This window comes from Nelumbo lutea, chromosome 5, assembly GCF_056320005.1.
Source record: "Nelumbo lutea isolate HS-2025 chromosome 5, American lotus-T2T, whole genome shotgun sequence".
Taxonomy (NCBI): Eukaryota; Viridiplantae; Streptophyta; class Magnoliopsida; order Proteales; family Nelumbonaceae; genus Nelumbo; species Nelumbo lutea.
Genome location: NC_142688.1, coordinates 23,770,961 through 23,792,958, shown reverse-complemented (window position 1 = coordinate 23,792,958; position 21,998 = coordinate 23,770,961). Strand labels below are relative to the sequence as shown.

At 41.2% G+C, this 21,998-nt stretch overlaps 1 protein-coding gene across 1 annotated transcript in view; it reads right to left on the bottom strand.

The window, feature by feature from the left end:
- LOC148851021 (exocyst complex component SEC3A) overlaps positions 1-21,998 on the bottom strand; it is a 128,877-nt gene that overhangs the window by 15,817 nt on the left and 91,062 nt on the right. The window lies entirely within an intron of this gene.

The window sequence follows — 21,998 nt, the reverse complement described above, 5'->3', positions numbered from 1 at the left end:
GCCAGTGTCATGATGAAGTCTTGCCTCGGAGATGCCTTTGGTGAGAAAGTCTGCCAATTGGCCTTCAGAGGTAACGAATGGAAGGCACACTTCTCCGGAGGAGATTCTTTCTCGGATAAAATGTCTATCAACTTCAATATGTTTGGTTCGATCATGTTGTACCAGGTTGTGAGCAATGTTGATGACAGCTTGATTATCACAGTACAACATCATGGGTCTGTCATGATCAATCCCAAGTTCTTCCATTAAGGACCTTAGCCACAACAATTCCGAGACCCCATGTGCCATGGCCCTATGCTCTGCTTCTGCAGAAGATCTGGCCACAACAGATTGTTTCTTACTCCTCCAAGAGACAACATTACCAGCCACCAGACTGCAATATCCTGAAGTAGATCTTCTGTCATCCATATTTCCAACCCAATCAACATCAATATAGGCTTCAAGTTTCAAGTGGTCATGCTTGGTAAATAGGATTCCTTTCCCTGGAGAGCCTTTCAAATAGCACAAAATCCGTTCAGCTGCTGCCATATGAGTATCTCTAGAAGCATGCATGAATTGGCTAATGCAACTGACAACATACGCAATGTCTGGTCTAGTCATACACAGGTACAGGAGCTTCCCAAGAAGTCTCTGAAAAACCCCTTTGTCTTCCAACAGAGTTCCATCTGTAGCTGAAAGTTTGTGACTCATATCAATGGGAGTTGCAGTTGGTCTTGCACCCAGTTTTCCAGTTTCAGACAATAAATCAAGAACATATTTCCTTTGGGAAATAAGGATCCCATCCTTGGATCTAGCAACTTCTATGCCAAGGAAGTATCTCAACTCCCCCAGATCCTTAATCTCAAATTCTGTACGGAGGAAAGACTTAAGAGCCAGAATGCCTGAGGCATCATCACCAGTCACTATAATGTCATCAACATACACAATGAGATACACTGCCAAGGATCTACTTCTCTTCACAAACAGAGTATGATCCGACTGTGTCTGAACATAGCCGAATCTAACAAGTGCAGCTCTAAATCTCTCAAACCAGGCTCTAGGAGATTGTTTGAGACCATAAAGAGATTTCTTCAATCTGCATACCTTTCCTTGCATATCTTTCCCATACATCCTTGGGGGAAGGCACATGTAGACTTCCTCATGTAAATCACCATTCAGGAATGCATTCTTTACATCCAACTGATAGAGAGGCCAATCAAAGTGAGCTGCCAGAGATAAAAGAACCCTCACAGATGTCATCTTGGCAACAGGGGCAAAAGTCTCCAGGTAGTCAATTCCATATGTCTGTGTATACCCTTTTGCAACAAGCCTAGCCTTATACCTCTCAATAGTTCCATCAGCCCTGTATTTAATGGTGAAAACCCACTTGCACCCAACCGGATCCTTCCTTTCAGGCAAATCCACCACCTCCCAAGTACCATTTGCATGTAGAGCATCCATTTCGGTTTCCATGGCATCTCTCCATTCTGGAATCCCAAGAGCTTCTGAGACAGACCTAGGAATGGGGTTAGAAGCAACAAAAGAGAGATAGGCAAAGTATGAAGGAGAAAGTAGGTCATGAGAAAGGTGTTTGGAAATGCAGTGTGCAGTACATTTCCGCTTCCCTTTCCTAACAACAATGGGGACATCAAGGTCTGGAAAAGATGATTCTAAAGGAGTTGAAGCAGTACCTGTTATCTCATCTGTGATTGGGAATGTATGAGCTTCATCTGTTGTAAGGGAAACCACTTGCTCATTCCTGGATCTTTGTCTTTGATACACTTTGGGATTATGGATAGGGCGAGGGGGTAAAGAAATAGGGCCCCCTGAACAAGAGGTATGAAGTGATTGATCCTCCTTTGACTCATTTGGTGAGGATACAGGTTTGTCAAGAGACTCAACTGGGACAGGAAGAGGAAGAGCAAAAACTTGTGATAGACTCTCCCCCTGTGGACAAAGTCCATCCTGAGAGGAACTATAAAAAGGAGAAAGTTCATTAAAGGTAACATCCATAGAGACATGTCGGGTGCTAGTCTTTGGATCAAAACAACAATAACCCTTTTGTGTGGGGGAGTAACCAAGGAAGATACATTTGTGGAAAGAGATCCTTGTGTCTTTACACACTTGGAATGTGAACATAGCAGGTACAGCCAAACACACGAAGAGGAATTGGGAAGAGATCCTTGTCTGGATGAAGAAGACTGAAGGGGGATTTAAACCCTAGAACCCTGGAAGGCATACGGTTTATGAGATAGGTAGCAGTAAGTACAGCATCACCCCAAAATCTTGTGGGAACATGTGAGGCAAACAAAAGGCTCCTTGCAACTTCAACAATATGTCTATTTTTCCTCTCAACAACTCCATTTTGTTCAGGGGTCCTAACACAGGAGCTTTGATGAATAACCCCCATGTCCGAAAGATACAAGGATAAACTCTTCTCAAAGTACTCTTTTGCATTGTCAGATCTGAAAACCTTAATTCTGGTACCAAATTGAGTTAGAACAAGCTCATGAAATTGCCTCACAAGTCTTGGGATAAATGGTATGGCCCCCACACATCAGAGTGCACAATATGAAAAAGAAAAGAGGATCTTTTATTGCTCACAGGGTAATTTTTTCTACAATGCTTTGACAACTAACAGGACTCACAATTGAGACTGGACGCACTAACTTCCTTAAACAGTTTTGGAAACAAATGGCTTAAAGCAGAAAAAGGTAAATGACCCAACCGACAATGACTCAACATAATTTGACTAATAGACTCTAAAAAGGTAGAACCAAAAGCAACATTCTTGGGATGATCACAACATTGGCCAGGGGTGTCGAGCAAGTATATTCCATTCGCTTCATGGCCACTCCCAATCACCTTCTGAGACTTCAGGTCCTGAAACACACAGTGAGAATGGAAAAAGGTTAAACAACAATTCAATGATTTGGTCAGGCTACTTACAGATAACAAATTGGTATTTAATTTAGGCACATGAAGAGTGGAAGGTAAGAGTAAGGAGTCTGTAGCCTTGACAGTTCCCTTGCCGGAAATAGGGGCAAGAGAACCATCAGCTAGGTGATTTTGTCACGGCCAGGAAGTAAGTCATATGAAACAAATAAAGTGGAAAGGTTGGTCATGTGATCAGAAGCACATGAGTCTATGATCCAAGGGGTTTTGTGTTTACCTGAGGTGGATGCATGGTTAGCGGAAGCCCTTATACTTGAGTGAGCAAAGGCAATGGTGGCTGAACTTCCAAAAGGGATGGATGATGAAGATGCACCTTCAAGCTGACTGATCATCTTTCCAAACTTCTCATATTTAGCTTTCATGGCTGCCAACTGTGCACTGGTAGATTCAACCTCTGTATCTGTGCCTGTGGCTGAATGTGCACTTCTTGTCTTTCTACTATCATTCTTCTTCTGGAATCTGATAGGTACAAGATTGGGATGCAACTTCCAGTACTTGTCCTTTGAATGTTTCGGTTTCTTACAATATTCACACACCACTTCTTTCCTTCCTGAGCCACTGTGAGCTTCTGTAACTCCTTTGGGTTTAATTCCCATATTTGCAAAATGATCATTAATACCAACTCCTTGAACCTGCACTTGCCTTCTACTTTCTTCACTGCTGACCAGAGTATAGGCTTGTGACAATGAAACATCTTCCTTGGACAAGATGTTTTGCTTTATAATATCATATTCAGAATTCAGCCCTGTTAAGAACTCAAACACCCTATTCCGTTCAACCAATTTCCTGTATGTTTCAGCATCCTTAGGGGTATCCCAAGTCACAGCCTCTATCAAATCAATCTCTTGCCATATAGATTTTAAGATTGAGAAGTATGTTGCGAGTGACTTCTCCCCCTGTCTTAGATTTTTCATATCACTTCTCAGTTTGTAAGCTCTAGCAACATTCAACTTCTGGGAATAAGTCTCTGCAACACTATCCCAGATCTCTTTAGCCGAATTCATCCACAGATAATGTTGACTGATCTGTGGCTGCATTGAATTCACAAGCCACCCAATCACAGTGTAGTTTTCTTGTACCCATTTCTCATAAGATGGATCATCCTCTGAAGGAGCTTTCTTTCTCCCAGAAATAAAACCCCATTTTCCCTTGCTACAAATATGGGTTTTCACTGATTGTGACCAAGCTAAGTAATTGGTCCCATCAAGCTTGACTGTAGTTACAGCTAGCATAGAATTGGTTGGGGTTCCCAACATCTGCCCATATTCAGCAGTATTCTTGTTTTCAAAGTTTGAGAAATCCATCATGCAAAGTTCGATGATAATTCTTTTCTTTTCTGTTTCAGCTTCCAAAAGACACCCAGCAACCTCCAAACACAAGATATTTCTGATTCTAACAGTCGATGTCCCAAGAGGAAGGCAAAAGAAATACAGTCCTTGAGAGAAATTCTGTCGAACACTCAGTGTGCAATACTTGACAGCACACTGTTTACTGTTTCATCCCTCAAAGTATAGGGTACCGTTTACTGTTTCAGCCTTCAAGAAGGGGCTGGAATGAAGATGAAACTAGTACCTCTTAGTTTTAACAGTCTCAGCAACTTCCCAACCCAATAATCAACCGAATAGGACCTCCAAAAACAACCTAGAGATTTCTGGGTAGGAGCAGTCCAGCAACAGTGGCCGAATGATGTAGTCTCAGTAGCAGTGATTCCAGGGGTATTTCGGCTACTTGACAGTCCAGAAAAGAGATAAAAACAACCCAGAAATCTCTGGATTAAGTCAGACCAGAGGATAGCCGAATAGTAGTACTGTTTTCAAGGAAACTTCGGCCCCTTTTAACAGTCCAGAACAGTGAAAAATTAACCCAGAAACAACTGAGCAAAGACTTACAGTAAGAGAGTCTCTGGTTTGTACAATAAACCAGGCCGAACACTTGTCCTCTAGGATGACTTCGAAAAACTGTTTTCTCTTATTTTAAATCAGGCAAAGCAACTTGTTCTCTGATTCTTCCTGATCACCGAATCCTTCTCCAAGTGTGTAGAAGCTTGGGAACCCTCCAATGACCTCCAAGAATCAGGCGGATGACTGTAAACTCTCAACCCTAGAACCTCCTTACGTAGTTGGCTGGACTAGAACCACATGAGGGACACGCCAAGCAGTGGCCTGCTCTGATACCAAGTTGAAAAACAGTCCTAGAAGTGGGGACTGTGTTTGAAACAAAGGAGACTAGCAAGAGAGATTAGAGAAGAAGAGAGAGCTGCGGCAAGGAGAGTTAGAGGACGAGTGTTTCGAACATAACCTCCCTTTAACTCTCTAATACACTTTTATTAAGTTAATCTTTTAGTAATTACAAGAGAGGTTCTTAGTTGGACAAGAAATTACAAAAAAATGAACATAAAAGAGTATGGGCCCAGAATAAAGCCCATTACAGAGAAGAACATAGAGATAACATATAGTAACAGCCTATGGGCCATTCGGCCCATCTTCTCTACAGGAACCAAAGAGTAATTAATGCACCTGCACCTGTGACCTAGAAGAATCCCAAGCTCCTAATGGAGAAATAATAGATCCATCATTTTTTTTTGGAAAAAGGTAAGGTGATGTATTAAACCACAAAAAGTATGAAGGATATACAATCAGCCCAATTCCCTGTACAATGAGAAACTGTACTAAAGGAAAACCCCTGAAACTCAAAACACAAAAACTGAGCTAGTAGGCATTTACATACAGAAAACTATCCAAGAATGAGCTCTGTCAAAAAAAGAACATGTATATCTGGAATTCTGGATTTGAAAAGTGGGTGATTAGCTAGCCACGAACACAGCATGCCCATGATATTTTTAAGAACTTCCTCTTTTGAATTTTGACGCCCTTCAAATATTCTCTGATTCCTTTCATGCCAAACTGCCCAGAACACAGCTGCAGGTATAGTGTTCCATACAAGTCTTCAAGCCTTACTTAGACCCTTTAACTGCCAAGCAAACAGAAGGCTGTTCACATCAGGTGGAAAATACACCTTCACCCCAAACAAATCCAAAATTTTCCCCCAAATCCAGTGGGTGAGATCACAGTGGATCGGGAGGTGATTAGAGGTTTCTGTTCTTTTTTTACACAGAACACATCTTTCATCCTGCACTTGAATGCCCCTTCTGACTAGGTTTTCTCTAGTCTGTATTCTGTCCAGTACCGCTGACCACACAAATAATAGATCCATCTAAATTATTTAAAAAAAAAGCTTATTCACTACAGATTAGCCTTGGGCTATTGCTTTTCAGATCCTCCCAGTGTATTTTGAGGGGCATTTGCACCCATCCAATTGTGTTCATTATTTTTTGGGAGATACTCTTCCCTCTTTTTACTGATGAAATATTTGTACTTCATGCTACCAGGAAAAGGTTAATAAATTAAGATATTTGTGCAATATAAAACATATGGCAATGCAAAGAAGAGATACAAACATAAGAGTTATTGACATTATAATGCTAATCTCTTGAATTATTAAGTTCAAATAATCTTCATTCACAATGGTTCTGTTTCACAACCATAGAGAATTAAAAAAAAATAAAAAAGAAAAAGGAAGGACAGCTAAACAATATGAAAGCTTCTGGAGCATCATGTCACCCTCAAGCTAATGGAGTCTTCAAGACTTCTAGGAGAAGTTGGACATTCCCGTAATGCCTCAACAGCTCAACTCAAGGGTATTAGAAATACCAAAGGAGCTCACATGGTGAAAATCCCAGGGACCTATACAACTAAAGGAACTTTAAAAGCTCAAAGCTACAACTCTTTTTAGCACTACCATAAAAGTTAAAAGGAGTCCATACATGCATGATGTGGCATCATCATAAAGCAAATGAACATGACAATGTTTATGCAATTACACATATTACATTTACCAGACACTCAAAAGAATTTTTTACCATCATAACAAGAAAAACATTAAAGTACAAGGTGTTTATATATTAAAGATAATATGATCACCCCATACAAGATTTCCACGTTGCTTTCGAAAGATATCTGATCTGAATTGCAAAATTCCCTTAGATAAAAGACCCAATCCACTATTAAAATAGCTCACATCCAAACACAATTCTGCTAGCAGTGTTGCATGGACAAAAACACAGGAACCAAAATCCTACATGAGAGTGGCACTCTGACAAAGCAAGATGAAAAAATAAGGATTCATAGAGATGTTTATTCAAAAGTATAAACTATTAAACAGTCAGTTTTCAAATTTTAACAATAATATAGCTAAACAAAAGGTTTTAAACTTTATCTTTGTTACTTAATACTGGTTTTCTTGAGAACATGGCATTCATTGTACATTTTTTTTTTTTTATCAATAACCACAGATTTCATTAATAATGAAATAAAATTACAAGGAAAAGGAGCTAAGGAATCTTAACTCCCCAAGTTATGGGAATACATCCAACTGAAAAACACAAAAAATTACAACTGAGCCCAGAATCCAGAAGCCCTATTAACCCTTGCCTAGCTAATCCATCAGCAAAGGAATCGGTATTTCTCTTTACCCAAGTACACTGGACTTCCATATCTTTGATCAGCCATTTGAACTTTCTCTTTTCATTGCCATAGCTCCACATCTTAGAAGTGTCTTCTTTTAACCAGTCCACTATAATCACAGAATCTCCTTCTATAATCAGTTTCTTAACATTAAGTTCTTTGGCCCTTTACACCCCTTCCAAGGCTGCTAACACCTCAGCCCTCAAAGAGTCTCCCACTCCAATTGGGCCAGAGAACATAGCTATTACATAACCTTTCTCATCTCTTAGTGCCCCCTCAATACCCGAAGGCCCTAGATTCCCCATGCTACTACCATCAAAATTTAGTTTGATAAAATCAGGAGGTGGAGGGTTCCAATTGAGATTCGAAGTCTTCTTGCTTGAGACTGAGCTAGCAATTTCTTTCCATTTTCTTAACATATCATCTGTTGAAAAATCTGTGAACTCATTCATTGTCTTCAGCCAGTGTATTACCCTTATATGAATCACTTCTACCATAGTTTCCAAACCTCTCTCCTTTTCTGAAAAGATCCTTGCATTTCTTTCTTCCCATATTGTCCAACAAACAGCAGCTCTCACGCATCTCCACATGATTCTTGATCTTTTTGTTGAGCATTCAATAGAAGAAGAGGAAAGCAAACTTTTGCACATTAGTTGGGGATATCCACCTGCACCCAAACAAAAAAGCAAACCAATCCCAAATATTTTTTGCCAAAACACAGGATATTAGTAAGTGGTAACCAGACTCACCAGCAGCTTTGCATAGAACAAACCAGTGTGGAGATAAACAGCTATTGGGTCTTTTTCTTTGAAGTAAATCACCTGTGTTAATTCTTTCTAGGAAAGCTTCCCAACCCTCGGAGGTATAGGTTGACACCACACTTCCTTGACAGGGAATGACAAACCAATAGGAATTTCCGGTTGTATTAGGGCTTTGAAGAAGGAGGCACAAGTAAAGGATCTGGAAGGAGACAAAGTCCAAATCCTACTATCTGTCTTTGTAGGCTCCAAGAAAATCCCATCAAGGATGGACAAGAGAGTTGAAATACTATCCAGTTCTATGTCCCTGAGTGCTCTTCTCAAACCCAAGTTCCATCCAAACCCAGAATTTGAATTTGAGGAAACAAGGAAAGTGGCAATTGGTTCATTTTTGAAAGTGGAGATTGCAAATAAAACCGGAAATTGGTCTTTCAAAGAGAGACTCCCCAACCCAAACATGTTCCCAAAACTTTATGAGGTTACCCGAGTGCAAGTCATACCTGATCCAAGGAGAGAAAATAGGCAAAATAGCTTGGATTGATTTCCAGAGTGATGCTCTTGTAGCCATAGCCAGAATCCCAGAGTCCCAACCATTCTCTACAAGCCCGTGAATACTACAAATTATCTTAGTCCACAGTTTCTCCTTCTCCAATGAAAACCTCCACAACCATTTCCCTAACAAAACCAAGTTCCTCTTCCTTAAGTTCCCAATACCTAGCCCTCCATCCTGCTTACTCCTACACACCATCTCCCATCTAACCCTATGATCCTTTTTTTCCTCCCCTTGCTCCCACAGGAAGTCTCTCATTAGCTTTTCCAACTTGCTAGCCACCCCTGTAGGCACCTTAAAAACTGAAAGGTAATAAATGGGCAGATTAGCTAGAGTAGACCTAATTAAGGTGATTCTTCCTCCAAGAGATAGATAGTTTTTCTTCCAAGAAGCAAGTCTTTTCAAACCTCTCCACTACTGGAATCCAAAAACTTCATTTTTGAGGATTATCTCCTAGGGGAAGACCAAGATAAATTAGAGGCCAACTCGACACTTCACAACCCAAAATATTTGCACACTCAAGGATCTCACTTTCCCCCATATTCACACCCACAACACAACTTTTATCAAAATTTACTTTTAGATTCGACATTTGCTCAAAGAGTTGTACTATAAGTTTCACATTCCTGATCCAATTCATGTCCCCTCCCTCACAAAAAAGAATCGTATCATCTACAAGCTGCAAATGTGTGAGTGGTATGTTCTCCCTGCCAACTCTCCACCCCTGGATTAGACTTCTAGAATCTGCCCTAGAGATCAATCTCCCTAAGACTTTAGCAACCAAGGTGAACAAGAAAGGAGAAAGGGGGTTTCCTTGTCTTATTCCCCTCAAGGCTGGGAAGAAGTCTACCACTGTTCCATTCACCAAAATAGAATAGTGGCAAGTCCGAATACACCCCAAAACCCACCTGCACCATCTATCTCCAAACCCAAAGTTAGTCATCACCTCTGTTTGCTGAAATAGGGTTGTCGAATGAGAGAAGAAGAAGAAGAAGAAGAAGATATGAGATGGGTGGCAGAATTGTCCTCAGCCGGCCCTAATCTATTATATATAAGAACATTACATAATGTTACATAAATAGACAAGAATGCCCCTGATTAGTGATGGGACACCTAGTCAAAATAAACACTAAATAAGATTAGGCCCAATAACTAATGACTTAAGACCCAACAAAGATAAACATACAAATTAAGACAGCCGAACCAACACTCCCCCTCAAGCTAAGCATGGATGTCAATCATGTTTAGCTTGCCAAGTAAGTCCACGAATTTCATTGTAGCTAGCCCTTTAGTCAGAACATCTGCAATCTGCATCTTGGAAGGAGTATAAGGAATGCAGAGTTCTCCTGAGACAATTCTTTCTCTAACAAAGCGGCGGTCTATCTCAATATGTTTCGTTCTATAATGTTGCACTGGGTTATTTGCAATGTTGATGGAAGCCTTGTTGTCACAGTACAACCTGAGAGGACACTCAATCTTTATTCCAAGTTCACCAAGCAGGATCTTAAGCCATAAAAGTTCAACAACACATGAGCCATAGCTCGGTATTCGGCCTCTGCACTAGATCCAGCAACCACATTCTGTTTTTTACTCCTCCATGTAACTAAATTTCCTCCAACAAAGGTGCAGTACCTAGAAGTAGACTTCCTATCCCCAACAGAGCCAGCCCAATCTGCATCAGTATATTCTTCAACTTCAATTTTACTATTTTTCCTGAACATAATCCCTTTCCCCGGGCAAGACTTCAAATATCTGAGGATCCTTTCCACAACTTTCATGTGAGGGATTTTAGGGGTGTGCATGAACTGACTGACAACATGTACAACATAAGCAATGTCAGGGCGAGTGAGGGACAGGCAAATCAACTTCCCCACCAGCTTCTGGTATCTTTCCTTATCAAGGTAGTCCTCTCCTACTGACTCCTGTAGACCATGATTCTGTTCTATTGGAGTATCTGCTGGCCTACACCCCATCATGCCTGTCTCTTGAAGAAGATCAAGGATGTATTTCCACTGACATATATAGATGCCCTCTTTGGACCTTACAACTTCAATCCCAAGAAAGTATCTTAGTTGGCCTAGGTCTTTGATCTGAAATTCAGCAACCAAAACCTCATTTAGTCTTTTAATCTCTTCCTGATCATCCCCTATAATTACCATATCATCCACATAGACAAATAGTGTCGTAAGTTTGCCATTTCTCTTCCTTATGAATAGGGTATGATCTGCCCCACTTTGAGTGTAACCCCCTTTCTTCATGACCCCACATAGCTTCTCAAACCAAGCTCGAGGGGACTGCTTAAGGCCGTATAGGGCTTTTCTCAGTCTACATACCTTCTTGCCAAAACCATAACCTGTTGGAGGATCCGTGAACACCTCTTCATGCAGGTCGCCATTCAAGAAAGCATTCTTCATGTCCAACTGATGTATCTCCCATGAGAAACTTGCAGCTAATGATAATAGAACTCGGATTGTGTTGAGTTTTTCCACCGGAGCAAAGGTTTCTTTGTAGTCAATCCCTTCTTTTTGAGTAAACCCTTTTGCTACCAGTCTAGCCTTGTACCTCTCAATGGACCCGTCCTCCCTATGCTTCACAGTGAACACCCACTTGCATCCAATAGTGCCTTTCCCTTCTGGTAGATCCACTAATTCCCAAGTCCTTGCTTTCATTAAGGCTTTCATTTCTTCATCCATAGCCTCTTTCCATTTTGGGTCAGATACTGCCTCAGAATACCTGGTAGGAACATGCACAGAAGAGAGAGCAGACACAAAAGAACAATAACGAGGAGACAAATGTGAGTAAGACACAAAATCAACAATGGGGTGTCTGATAGTACAAGAACGAGTAGACTAAAGAACGGCAATAGGAAGATCCAAGTTAGAGGAATTGATAGGATTACCTTGAGTTTTTGAGACAGGTTGATCCGAGTCCAATTGGTTGCTGTCATGAGTTAGAGGGCCCTTCTTCCTTCTGTTGTAGGTGATTCTGATATCTCTTTGTAGCCTGCTGGAGTCTTCAGTAATATTTGCAACATCACTAGTAGTAGCTGGTACAATGGGAGCCTCACTAGATTCACCCGAGATACCACAACTAGGTGGATCAAGAGGAGAAGATGGAAGGCATGAGGTAGAGAGAGGTACAAAGAATGGGGGAACAGAAGAATCTTCTTCCATCCCACTAGTCTCCCCCTGAAGAGGATTCTGGGAAGAATGAAAATAGGATTAAGACTCAAAGAATACCACATCCTTTGTGACATTTTTTCTTGGTGACTGGATCATAACACTTGTATCCCTTCTGAGTAGGGGAGTACCCCAAAAAGATTCCCTTTGTAGCCTTAGGATCCAATTTGGTCTTCTTCGGATCCTTGACATGTATAAAGCATACACAACCAAATACTCTCGGTGGAAGAGAAAAGTCAGGAAGATGAGGGCAAAGAACAGAGAAAGGAGTTTTCATCCCCATTACCTTGGATGGCATTTGATTTATCAGATATGATGCAGTAAGGATTGCTTGAGACCAATAGTTTTTGGAACTTTGTGCTAAAATAGTAAGGCTCAAGCAGTCTCCAATAGGTGCCTATTCTTGCGCTCAGCAACCCCATTCTGTTGGGGGGTACTAGCACAAGATGACTGATGAATCATTCCAGCATCCTCCATAAACAGATTCAAGGACCTTTCAAAGTATTCTACAGCATTATCTGACCTGAATTGTTTGACCTTCGTGCCAAATTGTGTTTCAATCATTTTGCAAAATGTCATGGTTACCCGCGACACTTCTTCTCGTGCTTTTAATAAGTAGATCCATGTGCATCGAGAATAGTGATCAATAAAACTGATAAAGTATCGAAAGCCATCAACAAAAATAATGGGAGAGGGGCCCCAAACATCAGAATGGACTTAGTCAAAAGAAGCTCGAATTTCATTACTCGAAGTTGAATAAACAGTTCTACATTGCTTTGATAGTTGACAGACTTCACAAACTAACTCTTGACTTGAAACACCTTTGAATAATTCTGGAAACAACACTTCTAATGATGAAAACGATAAATGACCTAGCCTAGCATGCCACAGATGTAACCTAGCTATTGACTCCACATTGGACTGACTACAAGTAGCAGATGTTTGCAAGGCCGAACTTATGTCTGCATCAAGGTAGTAGAGACCTCCACACTCATGACCGCTCCCAATCATTCTCTTAGTCAATCTGTGCTGAAAGACACAATGAGTAGGAAAAAAGGTTATGCTACAATTCAAATTTTTGGTAAGCTTTGAAACAGATAAGAGATTTGAAGAAAGATTGGGAACATGCAAGACAAATTTGAGTGAGAGGTCCTTGCATAGGTCAACCACTCCTTTCCCAGAGATGGTAGAGAGAGAACCATCAGCAGCCCTCATTTTATCTTGGCCAGACATTAAATGATAGGAAGAAAATAGAGAAGACGTGTGTCATGTGGTCAGTTGCACCAGAATCAATAATCCAAGAGGCAGGATCAATAGTACTAGTTACACTAAATGCAGAGACAATACCTGATCTGGCAAGGGAGGAGGATGGAAGAGAATAGGTCCTTAGGCGGGCTAGGGCCCGGCTAAGTACCTCTACCTCATCGGCAATAAAACCCAAGGACCCGGTTCGAGGGGAATTAGTAGTTTGTCCCATGGAAGAGGAAGTAACTGTGGATGAGTGTTTTGAACCATCATCACTTTGACCCGTAGCCAGATTCACACTTGCAGATTGACCCTTCAGATGCTTCTTATCTTTCCTCAATGCAGCTGGCTTCAGATGCGGATGGACAACCCAACAGGTCTCTTTCACATGCCTTTCCCCTCCACAGTGGGTGCACTTCAGATGTCTCTTGTCAGAGTGCCTATTTCCCCTTTGATTTGTAGAGATTAGGGCCGAATGTTCCACAGACTGTTCAGCTAGTTTTGTTTGAGTATCAACCTGCATCTCTTTTCTTCTCACCTCTTCATTCCTCACAAGGTAGTAAACATGATGTAAGTCTGGCATTTCATCCCTTCCCAGAATTTGGGACCTTATGCTCTCATATATAGGATCTAGGCCAGCCAGAAACTTAAATGCTCTACCCTCTTCAATTTGTTTGTCATGCTTTTCCTTGTCTCCGGCATTCTCCCAATCAATAAAAAGGTGGTGATCTAACTCTTCCCATAGTCCTTCTAGTGTAGCAAAATATGTTGCAACACTCATATCTCCTTGCCTCAAGGCAGCAATGTCTTGATTCAGTCTATAAATTCTGGCATTATTCTTTTTCTGCCCATAGGTTTTAGAAACTTTTTCCCATATCTTGGCAGCCGTGGAGAAATGTTGAACAGTCCTAGCTACTCTTGGAGTCATTGAGGCAAGTAGCCAGGACATAACTGTAGCATTCTCCTTGCGCCAAGCTGCATATTCAGCACTCCCCACTTTGGGTTCCTCCTTCTGCCCGTCCAAGTAATCAGTGAGTTCCCGGGATGTGATGAAAAGCATGGCTGAGATAGACCATTCTCTGAAGTTGTACTCATCCAACAACACACGTGATCTGTAGGCTGTGCAAATTTGGATTCTCCAAATTAGGAGACCTCCCACAAGCCCCAACATCTCTAGAAGACACTTCCCCGGATATGGAAGACATCTTCACTTACTCGTAAATGTCAAGACTGTAAACGCAATATATAGTGAACTGTTTCACACTTACGGAACTTGTTGCACTGTAAACTCAGTCCTGAGAACCCGACACAGCTGAAACACCGAGTACTACACTGCACACTGTGCCCTAATTACTGCTGTCACAGATTATAATATGTTGTGCTACCTTCTGCTGTGTTCTAATCACTGCTGCCGTAGCCTGCAACTTGCTGTGTTGGCTTCTACTGTGTGCTAAGCACTGCTATTGCAGGTTATAACCTCACCCACGAACAGTTCTAGGACTGCTGAGATTAGTCCTTCCGCCTAGATCTGTTCTACACAGATCTATCTTAGCCGAATGGCTACAGTCTACTATACTGCATCTATTAGGGCATCAGCCTATGGGTCTAACTCCCCTTGGACCTTACAACCAAGGGAAACCCTAGATGTAGGTCCAGTTGTGTTCTACGACCAACCCTAGGGTTTCTTTGCAGCAACAACAAAAAAAAAGGTGAGAGAGTTAACTGCGAGTAGAAGAAGAGGTGGCTGCTGTAACCAGTCGAAAGATTAGTGCTCTGATACCATGTTTGCTGAAATAGGGCTGTCGAATGAGAGAAGAAGAAGAAGAAGAAGAAGAAGAAGAAGATACAAGATGGGCGGCAGAATTGTCCTCAGCCAGCCCTAATCTATTATATATAAGAACATTACATAATGTTACATAAATAGACAAGAATGCCCCTGATTAGTGATGGGACACCTAGTCAAAATAAACACTAAATAAGATTAGGCCCAGTAACTAAGGCCCAATAACTAATGACTTAAGACCCAACAAAGATAAACATACAAATTAAGACAGTCGAACCAACAACCTCCAATAGAAAGGACCAGTCTACCAAGTCATAAGCTTTTTCCAAATCTAGCTTACAGACCACACCCTTCTTCCTTGATTTCTTGAAGTCCTCCACACTCTCATTTGCTATTAGTATTTGATCAGTTATTTTCCTTCCCCTCACAAAAGCTCCTTGGTTATTTGAGATAATGGTATTGAGCACATGTCTAATCCTAAGGGACAAAACCTTCACAATGATCTTATATAGACTATTAACTAGACTGATAGGTCTATAATCCCTTGGATGTGTTGCCTCTCTCTTCTTGGGAACCAAAGCAATGAATGTGCAATTCAACCCCAGATTAATCACTCCTCTTCTGTGGAACTCTTCAAAGACCATCATTAACTCTTCTTTCAAGATCTCCCAACAGTCCTGATAAAATGCCGTCGTAAAACCATCTAGGCCTGGAGCTTTTGATCTATCCATGGAGAATACTGCCTCCTTTACTTCCTCCACCTCAAATTTTCTCTCCAACCACTCCCTATCTTCTAAGCTTAGGTTTGGCCATTCCGTCCCCTCAATCCATACCCTCTTACTTAAGGATTTTCTATAGATAGATCTGAAATGATTTGCAAACTCCCTAGCAATCTCACCCTGATTAGATAAGGTTATCCCCTCCACTTCCAAACTTGAGATAAAATTTTTCCTTCTTCTCCCATTTTCCAAAACATGAAAGAATTTTGTATTCCAATCCCCCTCCTTTAGCCACTTACACCTTGAATTTTGTTTCTAGCTGATTTCCTCCTTGAACAAGTCATCCTCCAATTGTTTTCGCAATTTCCACCTTTTTTCTTTGTTCTCCTGTGTAATACCTCCCCTCCCCTCCTTCACATCCAAATCTTCCAGTTGAGCAATCACAATTTGCTTTCTTTCTTCCAACCTCCCAAATTCTAAGTTATTCCATTCCTTAATTTTACCCTTCAAAAATTGTAGCTTCTTATGGAACCTCATTCCATTCCATTCTACTACAAGATCACTCTCTAACCACCAATCCTTGATTTTATTAATAAAACCTGGGTGGAGTAGCCACATATTCTCAACTCTGAATGGGGCAGACCATGTGTTTCCCAACTCTTCCTCACCAATCATAATAGGCCAATGGTCTGAAGTTACCCTTGGAAGTGCTCTAGAAGTCAAGCTACCCCAATGTTCCTCCCAATCCACTGAAAAAAGAAACCTATCCAGCTTAGAACAAATGGGATTCACTTGTAGGTTGGACCAAGTATAGTTACTACGTGCCAACAGAATCTCTTTGAGTTCAAAAACTTCCATAAATTGATTAAATTTCCTCATGCTCGTAGTCACCCTCTGTCTAGGATTATTTGTTTCTTCCGAAAACCTAATTACATTGAAATCACCTCCTCTCTCTATAATCATTAGGTCCATAAACATTTGTTAACACCCATTCAAAGCCATCCTCCACCTGCTTAAATTTCAATGAAACTGAAAATTGATCTATCAACTCCTCCATTGCTATGCACACCTCATTCTTCCTAAAGTTATTAATCCCCCTGCAGACCCGCAAGAAGGTGCAGTAGCCCAACTAACCCCCCTTGCTCTCCAAATGCTCCTAGCCCACCTAGCATCAAAATCTGCTCTCTTAGACTCCTGTAACATAATTACATCTGGGTTTATCTTTTTAATTGCCTCTTTAATTACTGCCCTCTTCTTAGCACTACCCAACCCTCTAACATTCTAGCTGACAATTTTCATTTTGCTCTCTTTTCATTTTCCCCCTCAAGTCTAGAAACTCATTACTTAACCCCCTTCCTCCTGTCCCCTTTGACCCCGCATTCTTATCTCCTCCAATATCCCTCATCAATCTTTCAACCTCATTCATTGTGCATATTAGCAATTCATTTATGTCAAATAAGCAAGTAAATGAAGGAAAATGTTATACTGAAGTGTCTATCAAGAATCCATGGAGTGTCGGAATTTGATGTATGTCTGATACAGACACTTCATCTATTTAGGAGACTCCACACAACAGTGTCTTCTAGTCAATTGGAAATTGTTATCAAAAGGAATTTTCAATAATACAATTAGAAAGAAAACAAAAATGATCTATACCTAATGAATTACTGCGATTATTGGCATAAACTATTATAAAATGTAGTTTAAGTATGCTAGTCAGACTACAGAATGTAATCATGATGTATATTTGTATCATAAATGTCAACACAAGATAGACCTTATAGCCCCTAAGGTTGTCAGATGCCAGAAGATACACAAACAAAGATCCTGCACATGTGTACATGCTAGCACACACACAGTGGGGATTGGGGAAGACAAATTCCAAAATCATATGAGATTTCCAAGAGCCAAATTCTATAGAAGTTGTAACTTTTTTTTTTTTTGAGTAAGATTAAGTATACCATTGCATTAAAACAACTACAGGAAGAAGTTGCAGAAGCCCATGCATACCAAGGATCAGCACACTTGGAATATACAAGCAATACAACCCATGTGTATACAAAAAGCACTCTTCTATCAAAATAAGAGTCACAATGCTTCCCCCTGAATAGACTGTGCGCACCAACCCATGAGAGCAACTTTGCTTTTAGTTTACTGATCAGCATGCCCACCAACTCTCTTGTTCCCAAAAATTCTGGAATATCTTTCAGATTATACTCCATAACACTGCAAGAGGAGCTACCTTCCAGACTATAGCCCCCTCTTTACTCAAGCCTTGCACCTGCCAACTATTGAAAAAGCTTCCATGTTTCTAGGGCACATCCTTGCACCCCAAAATGCTACTGAGTACTGACCTACACACAAAGTTCTCTAATATTCACAATGTATGAACATGTGGTTAACTGTTTGAGAGTATTCAGAACACAATACACATAAATCACTGTTCATTCCTATTCCCCTCCTCTGCAGGTTATCCTTATCCATAGTCAAACATCTATCACGTATATCCATCTGTAGAGAACAGTCTCTGTCCGTATGGTAGAATATATCTAGTCACAGCTGTGGTTATTTATTCTGTTCTGTTATTTCTAGTTTCAGTTTTATATTGTTTGTTATTTGTTAGCAATTATGATGTAAACACCAAGGGCAGATATGTCCTTTCATGTAACTAGCATAACCTATATATATTAACTTAAAGTGGCGGCGGCAGAATATGGACATTCTGTTCTTCTCCTAAAATTCTGTGTTCTATTGCTCTTCCATCACTCTTTCTTCTACATCTTCTTCACATTCTCTTCTCATCGAACCAGAAATCTCTTAGTGATCAAGACCGAATAGCAGTCTTGACAACCTACATGGTATCAGAGCCAAGTTAAGGTTTTTCATGTGAGTCTAATACCAGCCGACCACATGAGAATCTCTTTGAAAGTGATCTGTGGCAAGCCCTAGTGGTTGACTGAACCCTGTGATCTACCTAGAGCTACTCTTAAGTTGATTGGTAGGTCCGATCAGATTCTAGGGTTTCTTATTACAGCAAGCTCATCTATACAGTTTGTGTTAGAATGTTAGAGTGATGTTCGGCTGATAAGAGTTCTTATTAGCCCATTCTTATGTTTAACTTATCTTGTAACTGGGCTTGTGTTAATGGGCCTAATCCTGTTTAATGATTTAAGTCATCTGGGTGTCCCATCACTAATCAGGGGCATCCCAGTAATTTCTTGTACCTTGTACTATATTCATCTATAAATAAAGGACTGGTCGACTGGATAGTACAGTTCGACATTCTCTTCAGTTCTGTGGTTCTCTTCTCTTCCTTGCTACTTCGAGTATAGCTCTTCAGATCACATGGTATCAGAGCATTAGCTCCTTCCTGGTTTCAGCAGGCGCACTCTCTTCTCTTGCTGTCTTTTCATCTTCTCTCTTCCTTTTCTAGGTTGCTGCAGTGAAGACCTAGGAGTGTAAGAGAGTAAAGCAAGTTCGAACCTACGATTTCTCTTGGTTGTAGGACTCAAGGGAAGTAAGACCCAGAAGTAGATGTCCTACTAGATTATCTCCAGCAAATAGTAGCTATTGGGTTACTAAGAGAGGTCTGTATAGGACAGACCTAGTTGAGGACTGATTTCAGCAGTCCTAGCACTAGCCGAAAGGGGGAGAGCTTCCTCTACAGTTGCAGCTTCGTGCTCCAACAAGACTTGCGCAGAACAAGTGGTAAAGACTTAGCCTTCTCTACAGTTGCAGTTTCGTGCCCCAGCAAGACTTGGGCAGGACTGTGGTAACTTCAGTTACAGATTCTCTTAAGGTCGGTTATCAGTCCTACTTTGTGAACTTCAGTTACTGCACTGCACAGTTACTTCAGGTTGCAGAACAAGCCCTAACTGAAGTAACTTCAGTTACTAGCACTGTGAACTGGTTCAGTTACTTCGACCAGTCCTAAACAGCACTGCACAGTACCCGAACTGTGAACACTTCTACCAGCACTGTGAACACTGTGACCACTTCGGCCAGTCCTAAACAGAACCACCTACAGCACTGTGAACAACTCTTGGACTGAAGTCAGGATGTCCTCACTATCCGGTGAAGTTTCCTCTAGAGATAACAGACCTGTTACAAGGTCCTCAAACCTGGAAAACCAAAATCTGCACAGCTTGCAGATTACAAGTGTGCTGCTAGATGAGTATAACTTCAGAGAGTGGTCTGTCTCAGCAATGCTGTTCATTACCTCTCGTGAGCTCACAGGCTATTTGGATGGAGACAAGAAACAACCAAAAATTGGCAGTCCTGAATACACCGTGTGGCGCAAGGAAAATGCCACAGTCATGTCTTGGTTGTTGGCCTCTATGACTCCTAAGGTGGCCAGAACTGTTCATCACTTCCCCATAGCTGCTAAAATTTGGGAGAAAGTATCTAAGACATATGGCCAGAAAAAGAACAATGCTAGAATCTACAGGCTGAACCAAGACATTGCAGCCCTAAGGCAAGGAGACATGTCCGTGGCAACCTACTTTGCAACACTGGAAGGCCTCTGGGAAGAGCTTGACCACCATTTGATTTTGGATTGGGAAAATGCTAATGATAAGGGAGGCATGATAAGCAGATTGAGGAGGGCAGAGCCTTCAAGTTTCTGGCGGGTCTTGAACCTGTATATGAAGGTATAAGGTCACAGATTCTAGGAAGAGATGAATTACCTGAGCTTCACCATGTCTACTACCTGGTGAGGAATGAAGAAGTAAGGAGAAAGGAGATGCAAGTTGACTCCCAGACACAGTCAACAGAACTACCTGGAGAACATTCAGCCTTAGTCTCCACTAAGGGGAATAGATTTTCAAACAAGAAGTCCCTCAAGTGTACACATTGTGGTGGTGAGAAACACACAAAGGAGAAATGTTGGGTCCTGTACCCTCATCTAAAGCCAGCTGCTCTGAGAAAGGACAAAAGGCAACATAAGGGCCACACAGCAAGTGGGAATCTTGCCACCAACAACAGTAGTGACAACTCACAGAGTATTCAGACAGTGTCATCTTCCACCGCAAGGCAGGCTACCGACTCCTCTGGACCAAGTACTTTGGGCTTCACAGCTAGTGAGGTAGAGGTTCTCAGTCGGGCATTAGCCCGTCTGAAGAACAATTCTTTAGCTTCCACCTCTCTTGCCAAATTAGGTACAACCTCTGCATTTAGTGCATCTAGTTCCATTAATTCTACCTCTTGGGTGATTGATTCTGGAGCCACTGACCATATGACACATATGTCCTCCTTATTCTCCACATATCATTTGTTGTCTGACCAGGATAAGATGAGAGTAGCTGATGGGTCCCTCCACCATCTCTGGAAAGGGGGTGGTTGACCTAAGCAAGGATCTCTCTCTTAAATCAGTCCTACATGCTCCTAGTCTTACCTCAAATCTGTTGTCTGTTTCAAAGCTTACAAAAAACTTGAATTGCAGTATAACTTTCTTTCCTTCTCATTGTGTCTTCCAAGACAAATTGACGAGGAGAACGATTGGGAGTGGTCATGAGTATGGCGGCCTCTACTATTTTGATGAAGATGTCAGCTCAGCCTTGCAAGCTTCTACTACTAGTCCGGAAAGTGTGGAGTCAATAGCTAGGCTGCACTTGTGGCATGCTAGGCTAGGTCATTTGTCCTTTTCTTCCTTAGCAATGTTGTTTCCCGAATTATGTAAGGGCATTCCGAGTCAGAGTTTAATTTGTGATGTGTGTCAAATGTCAAAACAATGTAGATCAATGTATCCAATTTCTAGTAATGAAATTCAAGCCCCTTTGGATTTGGTTCATTCTGATGTTTGGGTTCCTTCACCCATTGTTTCCATTGATAGCTTCCGTTACTTTATCAGTTTTATTGATCATTATTCTCGGTGCACTTGGATTTATCTGTTGAAAGGACGTGATGAAATTCCCCGGATAACTATGATGTTTTGCAAGATGGTTGAAACACAATTTGATAAAAAGATCAAGCAATTCCGTTCAGACAATGCAGCTAAATACTTTGAAAGATCCCTGAACTCATTCATGGAAGATGCAGGCATGTTACATCAATCATCATGTGCTTACACCCCTCAGCAAAATGGGGTTGCTGAGCACAAGAACAGGCATCTATTGGAGACAGCTCGAGCCCTTCTTTTCCAGCACAATGTGCCCAAGCAATATTGGTCTCAAGCTGTTCTCACTGCATCATACCTGATAAATCGGATGCCATCTAAGGTACTAGGTATGAAGACCCATTTCTCTGTTTTGTGTCCCACTCTTCCAGAATTTCCTCTTCCCCCGTGGGTTTTTGGTTGTACATGCTTCAT